General features: G+C 39.0%; 1 protein-coding gene and 1 long non-coding RNA gene across 3 annotated transcripts in view; one reads left to right on the plus strand and one right to left on the minus strand.

The window, feature by feature from the left end:
• Nucleotides 1-13448, plus strand: part of ZNF704 (zinc finger protein 704) — a 237991-nt gene that overhangs the window by 103878 nt on the left and 120665 nt on the right. The window lies entirely within an intron of this gene.
• The window catches only part of LOC135364098 (uncharacterized), a 29790-nt gene continuing 28088 nt past the window's right edge, over nt 11747-13448 (minus strand). The window contains exon 4 of the long non-coding RNA XR_010410628.1: nt 11747-12494. This is a non-coding gene — a long non-coding RNA (uncharacterized LOC135364098). The remainder of the gene's footprint in view (nt 12495-13448) is intronic.

Here is a 13448-nt window from a genome sequence, read left to right on the forward strand (position 1 = left end):
TAGAAATTACTGAGTCTGAACAACAGAGAGGAAATAGGCTAAAAAGAACTGAACAGTTCCTTAGGCACCCATGGGACTATAACAAAAGATCTGACATTTATGTCATGAGATCCCTGGAACGAGAGAAGAGAGAGGGGCTAAAAAACTACTGGAAGAAATGATGGCTGAAAATGTCACAAATTTGGCAAGAGGCTTAGACCTATAAATTCAAGAAACTCGTTGAACCTAAACACGATAAATGTAAAGAAATCCATGCCACGTACATTAGTCAGGGTTCTTCAGATGCACACACACATACACACATCTTATCAGTTCTGGCTACCTTGCAGATTTTGGACTTGCCAGCCTCTACAATATTGTAGGCCAACTCTTTAAAATAAATCTCTCTCAGGCACCTGGGTGGCTCAGTTGGTTAAGCGACTGCCTTCAGCTCGGGTCATGATCCCAGAGTCCTGATATCGAGTCCCACATCGGGCTCCTGGCTCAGTGGGGAGCCTGCTTCTCCCTCTGACCCTCTCCCCTCTCATGCTGTTTCTCTCTCTCTCTCAAATAAATAAATAAATAAAATCTTTAAAAAATAAAAAATAAAATAAAATAAATCTGTCTCTCTCTCTCTCTCAGAAAGACAGAACTAATAGGATAAGTGTGTGTGTATATATAAAACATATACATATATACACATATATATCATATATAACATACACATATGTGTGTATTATATATACATACAATGCACACATATAAATGTATATGTGTGTAATATATATGTACATGTGTGTTATATATAACACACATATGCACATTCATATATACATGTTCATATACATGTGTATATAAAATACATACACATGCATATATGTGCACAGAATACATACACACCTGCACACACACACACATCCTATTGGTTCCATCTCTCTGAAAGAGAAAGATTTATCATAAGGAATTAGCTCACATGATTGTAGAGGCTGGCAAGTCCAAAACTGGCAAGGTAGTCCAGTAGGCTGTAGACCCAGGAAAGAGTCATTGTAGTTCAAGTCGGAAGGGAGTCTATTGGCAGAACTTCCTCTTCCTCAGGTGAAGTCAGTCTTTTTTCTCTTAAGGCCTTCAACTGATTGGATAAGACTCATCCACATTATAGAGGCTAATCTACTTTACTCAAAAACTACTGATTTTAATCTAATCCAAATAATATCTTCACAGAAACATCTAGAATCATGTTTAACCAAATATCTGGGTGACGTGCCCTAGCCAAGTTGACAGATACAATTAATCATCATACCAAGAATTGAACTTCTGAAAGTTTTCTTTGTCTGAGACAAAGAAAAATCTTGGAAGCATCCAGAGAAAAATGACACCTTATCTATAGGGGAAAAACAACTTAAGTGACAGCAGATTTCTCAGCAGAAACCATTAAGAGGGAAAAAAGATAATATTTTTCATGTATTAAAAGAACTATCAACTCAGCATCCATACTTGGCAAAAATATCTTTCAGTAATGAATTAGAAAACAAGGCATTCTTAGATGGAGGAAAAACCTTGAAACATCAGGAAAGAAGAATGAACATGGTAAGCAAAAATATGTGTACGTACAATAGGCTTTTCTTCTCCTCTTGAGGTTAATGTTACCCTGATACCAAAACCAAAGACAGTACAAAAAAAGGAAGAAAGAAAGAAAGAAAGAAGAAGGAAAGAAAGAAAGAAACAAAGAAACAAAGAAACAAAGAAACAAAGAAAGAAAATGATAGAGCAATATCTCTCATGAATATAGACTCAAAAATCCTTAATAAAATATTAGCAAATAGAATTGAGCAATATATAAAACAAGTTTTATACTATGGCTAGGTGGGGTTTATTTTAGGGATGTAAGGATGATTAAATATTTGAAAAGCAATCCATGTCATCCATGACATTAACAGCCTAAAGAAAAAAGTCATATGATTCTATCAATGCAGAAAAAGGATTTGACAAAATTAAACATTCATTCATGATAAAACTCCAAGAAAAATAAGAATAGAGGTAAATTCCCAAATCTGATAAAGAGCAACTAATATATTTAATGATGAAAAACTGATTGCTTTCCCTGTTAGATTGGAAATAAGGCAAGGATGTCTGCTCGACATAGTCCCAGAAATTTTAACCAGCGCAATAAGGCAAGAAAATGAACTAAAAGACACATATATTGGAAAGAAGGTAAAAAAATTGTGCCTATTTGCAGTCAATATGATTGCCTATGTAGTACATGCCAAGAAATCTACAAAAACAAAGAGCAAAAAACTCCTAGAACTAACAAGTGAGTTAAACAAAGTCACAGGATACAAGACAAACATACAAAATCAATTCTATTTCTATATACTAGCTATGGACACTGAAATTAAAAATACAATATCATTTACAATTGCTCAAAGGAAAAAAATGCATTTAAGTTAAATCTAACAAAACATGTATAGGACTTATATGCTAAAAACTACAAAACTGATGAAAGAAATCAAAGAAAGTTTAAATAAATGAGACAGATTGTGGATTGAAAGACTTAGAGTATTGATGTCAGTTCTCCCAAATTGATACTGGGAATTAAAATAATTGCTATTAAAATCCCAACAAGACATTTTACAGATATGGACAAGATCATTCTAAAATGTATATTTTGGAAAGGCAAAGGAACTCGAATAGCTAAAACAATTTTGAAAAGGAGAAGAATCAAGTGGAAGAATAAATTTCAGGGTGCCTGGGTGGCTCAGTCGTTAAGCGTCTGCCTTCAGCTCAGGTCATGATCTCAGGGTCCTGGGATCAAGTCCCACATTGGATTCCCTGCTCGGCAGGAAGCCTCCTTCTCCCTCTCTCACTCCCCCTGCTTGTGTTCTCTCTCTCGCTGTGTCTCTCTCTGTCAAATAAATAAAATCTTAAAAAAGAAAAGAATAAATTTCAGATTTATATAGCTACAGTAATCCAGACTGTGTGCTATTTGTGGAGAGATGGACACATAGATCAATGGAATAGAATAGAGAACCCAGAAATAGACAAATACAAAAATGCCTAAGGTGTATAAGCAATTCAGGGCAGGAAATTTAACATTTTCAACAAGCAATGGTGGAGGAATTGGACATCCATTGGCAAAGAAAAAAAAAAAGAAACTTAACCTAAGTCTCATCCCTTATGCAAAAATTAACTCAAAATGAAAAAAATAATAATTAACTCAAAATGTCTCATGAATTTAAATGTAAAAGGTACAACTATAAAATTCTTAGAAAAAATAGAAAATCTTTGGGTTGTAGGACTAGGCACAGAGATCTTAGGATTGGCACCAAAATTACAGTTCATAAAAGAAAAATTGTAAATTGGATTTGATCAAAATTAAAAACTTATATTTTGCAAAAGACCCTGTTAAGAGGATATAAAGGTAAGCAACAGAGTGGGAAAAAATATTTGCAAGCCACATATCCAAGAAAAGACTAGTACCTAGAATATATACAATTTCTCAGAACTCAACAGTAGAAAAAAACCAAATGATCCAAGTAGAACATGGGCAAAGGGCATGAGCAAACATTTCATTGAGGAGGATACAGGTAGCAAATGGGCACATGGAAAGATGTTCAGCATCATTAGCCATCAGGGAAATGCAAATTAAAACTATAATGAGATATTACTACGCATATATCAAAACAGCTAAAATTAAAAAAAAAAATTGTGACAAGACTGAATGCTGGCAAGAATGCAGAGAAACTGGATCACTCATATATTGCCAGGAGAAATGTAAAATGCTGTAGCCACTGTGGAAAATAGTTTCTTGAAAAACCATACATGTAACTACCATATTACCCAGCAAAGTGCACTCCAGGGCATTTATCCCAGAGAAATGAAGACTTATGTTTGCACAAAAACCTGAACATGAATGATTTATAGCAGTTTTATTCATGATAGCCCCAAACTGGAAGCAAGCCAAATGACCTCAGTAAATGAATGATTAAACAAACAGTGGTACATCCATCCATAGCATGGAACACTACTCAGCAGTCAAAAGGAATTGCCAGTAAATTAATGCTGAGTGAAAAAAAAGTCAGTCCTCCAATATCACATACTGTACAATTCCATTTATTTAACATTTCTGAAAGGACAAAGCTACAGAAGTAGTAAACAGATGAGTGGTTATTGGAGTTTAAGGAGAGGGTTAGGGTGAGAGGTGAGTGAGTGTGGCTATAATGGGATAGCATGAGGGATCCTTGAGGTGATGGAAATGTTCTCTATCTTGACTATACTAATGGTAATATCCTGGTTGTGATATTGTGCTATAGTTTTGCACAACACTATGAAGTGGTAAAGGAAAATGGATAAAAGATACACGAGATATCTCTGTATCATTTCTTAACAACTTTATGTGAATCTGCAACTATCTCAAAGGAAAAAGTTTAATTAAGTATAGCTGAGCAAGTGGTCCCGGCAGAATCACCAAATCAAGTATTTCAACAATAAGTCTTTATTCTCTCTCAAGAAAAAAAAAAAAAAAAAGGAGTACAGTTTTCTTAAGATTCCACATCATTGTCTAATAGAATTTTTTAGTATCTCTAAAAATGCTAGCACCATCATGGACCATCTGATTCGGCTGGGAAGGATAATCTTATACTAGGACTTTAACTGGCTCATTCATTTCATTACTCTAAACTCTCAGCTGCTTTATGGCACAGACTATAGGTTGTCTTTGTACCCTCAAATGTTTACAAGGTCTAGCTAGCATACATTAGATTTCAATAAATATTTGTCAGATGGTTGGATGAATGGATGAAACCAGTCTTTGGCTGGTAAATGTTTAACAGCTTGGCAGAAGAAAAAGGAAGCTCTGATTTGTATCATTTGTGGATTTCTCTGGTATAAATACTCTTACTTAGCCTTTTTCAACCTCAGTGACACTCTAAACACTCAGGAAGGGATATTAACAGTCACCCTTCGTGAGCCAGTATGAGCTGATACCAGCACGCCACTGGCTGGAACTGATTTGGGTAGTGTTAGCATGTGATGCGAAGTGCCCTTATTTTTGATGCCAACCTTATGTATTCCAGTGAAAATTAAAAAGGATTGGTTTGAGAGATCCATTGAGAATCAGTGAGTTGTTGTTTCAAAGCAAACTCATCATCTCCCCCTAGAAAAGAAAAACAAAAAAGAACATGGCTTATTGTTAGTGAATACAAACTTTTTCGGATGAATAGGACATTCCTGTAGGACGCTAAGAAAGGTGTGAATTACAGTGATTCAGGGTTCAGCTCATGATGGAAGCCGGCTAATTTTTCCTGATTAGCCTTTTTATTTCTTCTTAGGGGTAATTACTTATAGGAGATGAACTTAAAAGAACATACAATATAAAGCCTTACTTTGTTAAGGGGTCTGAAAGGAGAAATCTCCCCTTGGCTTTGTGAAGTGGGCTTGTTTTTCAGTATTAGAGCCTCATTTCTAACATCTGAGTAATCACACGTCCCCTCTGCTTGTTTTGAGTCTTGTTGAATGTTTCTGAAAACTGTCTCAAAGACAATATTTTCTCCTCACTCTATCCTGCAGCTGCTACATAATCTACACTCAAAGTTTGTGTTGCGACACACATGCCCTTGGGCCATAATCTCTGCTTGCTTTGGCAAGGTTTATTTGTTCCAAAGATATCAGTGTGTTTGGGTTGCTATAGAGATTTCAAGTGAGCTAAACTGTCCGAGAAAATCTCAAGAGAAGCCCGTTTAGTATCTTCTGAAGCTCACGGTAATTAGTAGACCCAGATATTCTTAAAATTTGTGCTGTAAGCAAAGGAACCCCTAGAGAAAGTGGTTTGATGCCCCTGGCTTGAGGGAGTCATTTTGAAAGCAGCGAAAAGGCTGAATAGTGAGAAGCAAGTGGGAGAATTTCTTGGTAAACATGGTTATAAGAGAACACCTAGGGTACTGATTAACATATTAAGGTCTATTTCTTTGGGACATTGGATGTTAGCTGTTCGGTATTAATAAGTTTATACAAACTAGCCTACGAATTACGGGATTCAAGGTCATTGCTTCTACCAATTTCAGACATAAGACATGAGGTTTTCTTTCTGCTTTTCTATATTTCCATGGTTTCTTTAATATGCATTATTTTATGATTAAAAATCATACATTATTAGAAAAATGAAACAGTATTATTGTTAATTTTTAATTTTGTAGTAAATATTACACAGTCTAGAAGTGAAATAGTTAAACTAAGCCAGCGTTAGATTAGTAAACAGAGTTCCTTTTATTAAAATAATTTGAACACTGGTGACCATGTGTTTCTCCATGTGGTTAAAATCAGAAATGAACACTTTTATGGGTGAAATCAAATAAACTGTTTTTAATTTTTGTAAGTTATTTATTAATTCACCAAGTTAATTTTAAGTCTTTGAAGGAGGACAGATTTGTGAGGGATCTTTATATCAAAGGTCAAACTGTTTAAATTAAGCCTCAATAAATTCCTTGGAGTAATGCCAGAGGATGGACAGCACTCGCTGGAATGGATGTAGAAGGTCAAGTTTCAGGAAATTCTGGTATGGACTAACTTTTATATTGGAAAGTAGCTTAACCTCCCTATGGTTTCATAACCTCCCTATGGTTTCCTCATTTATAAATGAGAGTCAGATTGGATAGCTCCTAATGTCTCTCTCTCACGTGGACATTTTATGGTAGAGCAATCAGCTGGGTGTGGTGATTTAGTAATAGAACAATCGTTTAGAAACAAATATGAGGGACCCAAATATTTCAGAACATCAGTAACATAGATCAGGAAAGGGCAATTCAGAGTAATGAAAAATCTTGATCCATGTATTAGCTGTCTCTTTCTTTTCTTTTTTTAAAATTTAAACTCAATTAGCCAACATACAGTACATCATTAGTTTCAGAGGTAGAGTTCAGTGATTCATGAGTTGTGTGTAACACCCAGTGCTCATCACATCACGTGCCCTCCTTAATGCCTTTACCCAGTTACCCCATCCCCCCACCCACCTCCCCTCCAGCAACGTTCAGTTTGTTTCCTAGAGTTAAGAGTCTCATGGTTTGTCTCCCTCTCTGATTTCTTCCCATTCAGTTTTCCTTCCCTTCCTCTATTGTCCTCTGCACCATTTCTTATATTCCTTATATGAGTAAAACCATATGATTATTGTCTTTCTCTGATTAACTTATTTCGCTCAGCATAATACCCTCCAGTTCCATCCACATCGATGTAAATGCTAAGTCTCTTTTGATGGAGATGAGTGAATATCAATTTACATTTGCTGGGATCTCAAAGTGAGTTTCCGGTCAGGGCTCTGTGACCCAAAGAAAGGACAGGGTTATAGTCGGACTTCGGGAACTACAGCAGCAAGGACTGGAAGGAACTGCGCTCTCCCTGTCTGTCTCTGCTTCTTCCTGAGATCCATGCCATTCTCTCCTCCTGCCGAATGTCTTTCTGCATTCAGCAGGGAGCATGGCCATGAAGGGTCCATGCTTGATTCTCACAGATTTACAACTCAGGGACTCTTCACCACATTAAAACGAAATCCTGGAAAAAAGTGCTTGTTGGCCCAGTTTAGATGAGGTGCCTAACCTTGGATCAGCCACTGTGAGCAGGGAAGTAAGTCATATAAGATAAAGACCCACTAGAATAACATGACTGAGGTTCAGAGAAGTAGCATTTTCTAGAATGGAAGGTTACATTTACCAAAAGAAGGGAAGAAGTAGAAACTGGACAATAAAATGGTAAAGTCCACTAACCTTTTTCAAAAATTGTTAAATGAATATTTAATACTTCTTGTATATGCAATAACTGCACTAATGAACTATTGCTTAGTAAATGTGGCCATAATTTCACTAATACTATGCTAGAATTTACCTGGACCCAGTGGGTGCTCAGTAGGTCCCTGTTATTTTTATGATCTAACCAAGAGATTAAAATCACGATTAGAAATTTGGTATCAACTATTTGAGAGTACCATAAAGATCCATGACACAAAGAAACTTACCTTTTAACCAAATATATTAGTTACATATCACTGCATAACAAATTACTACAAATTGGAAGTATAAAACAACACATATTTATTATCTCATAGTTTCTATGGGTCAGCAATCTGGGCACAGCCTAGCTCAGCTGACTGCCCAGGGTCTCTCTCATGAGGCTTCATTTAAGGTGTCAGCCAGGGATGAGGTCTCATCTGGAAGCTTAACTGGGGAGGGATCCTCTCTCCAGCTCACTTTTGAAGTTGTTGGCAGGATTCACTTCCTTTTGGGCTGTTAGACGGAGGGCCTCAGTTCCTAGCTGGCTGTTGGCCAGAAGCAGCCCTCAATTTCTTGCCATGTGGGCCTTCCCACCATGCGACTTGCTTCATCAAAGGCAGTGAGATGGGGAGTCAGCTAGCAAGATGGAAGTCATAATCTTATATAGCCTAATCATGATAATGACATTCCATCAACTTTGACATATTTTATTGGTTAAAGCAAGTCACAGGTGCCACCCACTCATGGGAAGGGCATTATACAAGAGTGTGAATAGTATCTTAGGGTCTATCTGTCACACCAAAATAATTGATTTAAATAGTATTCACCCAGTGTAAGGCTGGTGTGTAGGAGTGAGATATTCAGCTAGTGGAAAAACAGCTTTTAGTGGAAAAAAAAATGGCCCTATAAGGAAAGCCCAGGCTTAGATCTGGTGTTACTCTAGAGTCCAGAAAAAGTGTATAAAGCTAGGAACATTCTAGTTAACTGCTCAGATACCCACAGTCTCTAATTAGTACTATGAAAACTCTTTTACTCATCTTTATACCCCCAGAATTCCTAGCTTGGTGGCTAGCTCATAATAGATGCCATGTGCTGAATGATGAATTTTTTTTTTAAACCTATTGTTTCAATGTGGTAGGAAGCCATATATGGTACCAGTTCAGAGCATGGACTTTGGAGCCAAAAAGCCCCTGGGATCGCATCCTTTCTCTGCTATTTACTTGCCATGTGACCTTGGGCAAGTTACTCAAATTCTCCAAGACTCAGTCTTCTTCATTTGTGAAATGGGGATAATAATGCCCTTGGTTGTATCATGCCAGTGCCTACCTATTTTTATAAAGTTTAAATGAGATAGCATGCATAAAACACTCAACACATAGTACCTTTCAGATAGTAAGTTCTTAGTATTAGCTATTCAATTATCGTTAGCAATTCGGTCATCTTGCAAACCCTAAAACAAATCATTATATTTTGCTTTCTTTTTTAATGCCTGAAATTGGGTTGCAGAGCAGAACTACACCGCCAGTGTTGACTTGTGCACAGAAGGAGTGAGATATTAGCAAAATGACTGTCTCAGACCTGTAGTTCTGTCCAAAAAACTTAGTAAGTGTGACACTTGAAAAAAGCCATCATGGAAAGAGCACTTCCCACGTTTCATCTCTTAAACGAAGGTAGAATAAAGGCCCAAATTATGCTTAGTAATTCAACAGGTCGAAAGCCAGCTCTCCCTGCTTGCCTGTTCCTATGATAGATGATAATTTGGTGACTAGCTGAGCAATTGCTCCATGGTGAACTGAAGGAAGGCCTTTATGCACGAAGCTGACAGTACTTCAAATGACAATGAAGGTCTATTTGAAGCAACGTGATATCAAGACCAGTTGCTCTAAAGGAACAGATAGAAGACAACACCAGAGGACAAAGTCTAGCCAGAGAAGGTATCTGTTAAATTGGCTGCAGGTCTAAGAAGGAAAACCTAATGCATTTCAAGTATATGGAAGAAGAGCTGGCCACTTTTTGTCTCCTTGGACACCTTGAAAGACTTCTTAATACTGGTCCCATCATAACCCTTAGCACACTGCTTTTGCTACTTAATTGCCTGTGTGCCCAGCAGAACTATAAGCTCTGAGGGGGTGGTGAGTGTGTCTGTCTGGCTTCCCATTATATCTGCAGTAACTAGTACTCGGAAGGTTCTAAAATCTTCACTGGATGATTGTGTGGATACTGTGTAACCTTAGGCAGAGAAGTGATTGATGCATAATTATGCCAAACGTTAGTGAAATTTAAATAAAATAAATAATTTCAATTTGAATAGAAATGATTATTCAATATGTATTTGTCAAAATTATGCTTTATGGTCTCCCATTAATAAGGCACATTCTTTAGATTAAACCAAGTGCCCAGGAAATAGGTATTGAGGCAACTAGAAGACCAATCGAGAAGTTGTTATAAACCACCTGTCTCTCAGTTGTACTCCAAATTATAGGGAAGTGTGGGAACCTCTTTACTCTCTTTATTCTTTATTCTTCAGTGAAGTTCAAAGCCATGTGACAGTGGGCAGGTCACTTAAACTTATGTTATAGACTAGGCAATTCAATTGTCAATCCTAGTCTATAACATGGAAAAGATAATAATACCTCCTCATGGGGTTGCCGTGAGGATAAGAGGAAACTGTATCTTTAAAATACCTAATACTATTCTGGTGCATAGTAAGCAGTGAAGGAATGGTAAATAACATATGGTCATCACAGTGGAAACCCTTGTGTTCATATGTCTGGGTGCGAAGAGACTCTGGATGTTCTTAAGGGGTATGAGCTTGTACAGTGCCCCTTGAATATTTCTCTGCTAGTATCCAAAACTTGGGTTTCTGATGCAGCAAAACATGCTCTTTGAGGGATCCCCAATGATACTGCATCTCTTCAGCTACATTTTCTCTGCTAACAGACTCCCTATGTTTATAGTGTTTCTTAGTCCCAGTTAACTTACTGCCCTGAGCCTGAATCCACACTGGCTTCATGTTCAGAGTCCTATAGGACAGCTAACCGACTCCCTGACTATCGGGTTATTGCTTCCAGTTACTCCAGGGATAGAATACTGAAAGTGTAAGATGACCAACAAGTGGAACTGGGAACATGTTCTGCTGGACCAGGGGAACTTTGGCAACCCCAGTTAACTGAGGGCACTCATTTCCTGTAACATGAACATGCTATTTGGGGGTAGTGTTATTTGTGCATTTCTTCTTTCTCCCCGCTGTAATATTTCATGTCCTAGGATTGAGTTTTGGAAAATGGAAGAGCCCAGTAATGTGAAGTCATGGTTCTCAAGTATGGTACACACTAAAATCAAGCGGGGCGGGGGTGGGGGGAGGTGGGACTGGCAAGCAGTTCAGATGCCTGGATCCACCTGGATCCTAAGTAAATCTGAATCTTTGGTGAGGAAGAGAGCACAGAGGACTGGGCACCCGTGTCAGGAAGTTGACACATGTCACTTTCACTCACATTCCACCAACCTTCAAGGGAGCAGGGTTTGCACTTCCACTGTAGGCCTGGAAGAAGGAGGCCTGCAAATGGTCCCAAAGACTCAGACTCTAAGAAGGTTTTTTGTTTGGTAGCAAGTCAGTTTCCTTTGCATTTATCCATTTATGAAATCCCAAACTATTTTATAACTTCCGGAAGTGTTTGTATCTCACGTCTAGTGAAACTACTTCACTGGGGTGCCTGGGTGGCTCAGTCGGTTAAGCGTCTGCCTTCGGCTCGGGTCATGATCCCAGGGTCCTGGGATCGAGCACCACGTTGGGCTCCCTGCTCGGTGGGGAGCCTGCTTCTCCCTCTCCCTCTCCCTCTGCCTGCCGCTCCCCCTGCTTGTGCTTTCTCTCTCTCTCTTTCTCTCTCTCTCTCTCTGTGTCTCTCTCCAGCAAATAAATAAATAAAATCTTTAAAAAAAAAAAAAAAGAAAGAAAGAAAAGAAATTACCTTGCATCCATATCATTTGGAATATTTAAGAAATTTTGTGGAGTTTTGTATTGGTTTTTTTTTTTAAAGATTTTATTTATTTGAGAGAGAGAGAATGAGAGACAGAGAGCGTGAGAGAGAGGAGGGTCAGAGGGAGAAGCAGACTCCTTGCTGAGCAGGAAGCCCGATGTGGGACTCGATCCCGGGACTCCAGGATCATGACCTGAGCCGAAAGCAGTCGCTTAACCAACTGAGCCACCCAGGCGCCCCGTGGAGTTTTTTTTTAATGTGATACTTGTTTTAATTTTTGTTATATTAATGACAGCATGGGACAATAGCTGCTTAGCTGCAGATATTTTTTATTGTTTTGTGTTATGTGTCTGTTATACTAGTTGGTGGTGACTACATGTGCCAAAGTGGAAGAAATCGTCATCCAAACCACTCACTGGCTGTCGGGCTTGGTGGCGCAAGTGCGGGAGGTCCTGGCTGTCCCCTTAGCCGACCGCTACGTCTCTCAGCAGACAGGGCTGGGACAGAATACTGAGCCAAAAGAAATGGGGCAATTAATTCAGAAAACATGATTGCAATAAAGAATGCACTGCAAGGAAAGAGTAGGGCAGGTCTCTTCAGGCTTGGGAGCAGACAGGAGAGACGTCTGTTTTGCTCAGTTCCGATCCGGCGTGACATTCCGTGGTTTGGAACTCGTGTGAGCGAGACTTGCGGCGACTTGCTCTGGGTGTCTGTGTCAAGGTCTCTGCCAGTGCCACTTCTCTTTCTGGTGAACAGCCCTGATACTCCCAAATGCCAGATGTTCCTGTGGCAAAACAGCAAAATGCTAGGAAGCGTTTCTCGTTGGGTCGGAGATGCCTGGCAATTTCACACTGAATGTTCTTTCTGTGTCCACTCCATAGCTGGCTTTGGGCGTCAGCTTTTCTCAGGGCCTCCCACGTGTTGGGGGAGGTCGACAGCCCCAGCATGGATGCTATTACTTTAAAAATTTCAAAACATCCTGTCCTCTTCATAGCAGTTTGCTTCACTGCGTCCTGCTTTACAGAATATCCCCTAAGAGAGGAGGACACATTTTCCTCATTAGAATTAGGAGAAAAAAGCATTCCTCAGAGCCACAGCCAGTGCTTACTGCTTTTGAAGAAGGAGTGAGATTTGACACAGAAATGCATCAATGGGAAAGGCCACATTTAATGTTTGTTGTTTGGGTTCAGCACTGGAACCAAACCAGTTTTTCTTGTCCCTTTTTTCTTTTTTTTTTTTTTTGTCTGAGTGGCAGAAAGCCCAGAAATATAAGTTTGCATGCCAAGAGATGGCTCTAAAAATAGTGCTGGGTGGGCAGGAAGATTGTTTCCTCATGAATGCAACTGGTGTGTGCTGAGTACTTGTCGCCATCCTCCACGGGAAGGGGCGAGTTTGGCTCTGCTAAACCTCAAACCGCAGGCTCTCCTTCTGACGGGAAGCCCTATAGAAACATGAGCCTGGACAGGTTTGCTCGGCACTCACGTCGCCAGCCAAGATATGTAGATCAAACAGTCCTTACCTAGCTGGCTGGTTTCTACTCTGTAGGATTCAGGAGTGCAACTGAACAACAACAATGGCCAGTTTTTAGAGAGTGGGGAGAAGGCATTGTGTATGTCTTGCTTAAAGACAGATTGTTTATAAGAGGTAGAAAAAAAAACATTGCTTTGCCTCTGTTTGCTTGGAAATACAGAAGGATGTTGCTGGCTACTAACAGCCAGCTTTGAAACTTGACTACTTT

This window comes from Mirounga angustirostris, unplaced genomic scaffold (assembly GCF_029215605.1).
Source record: "Mirounga angustirostris isolate CCGP_5_RB_7025 unplaced genomic scaffold, mMirAng1.0.hap1 SCAF_4, whole genome shotgun sequence".
In the NCBI taxonomy this organism is placed as follows: Eukaryota; Metazoa; Chordata; class Mammalia; order Carnivora; family Phocidae; genus Mirounga; species Mirounga angustirostris.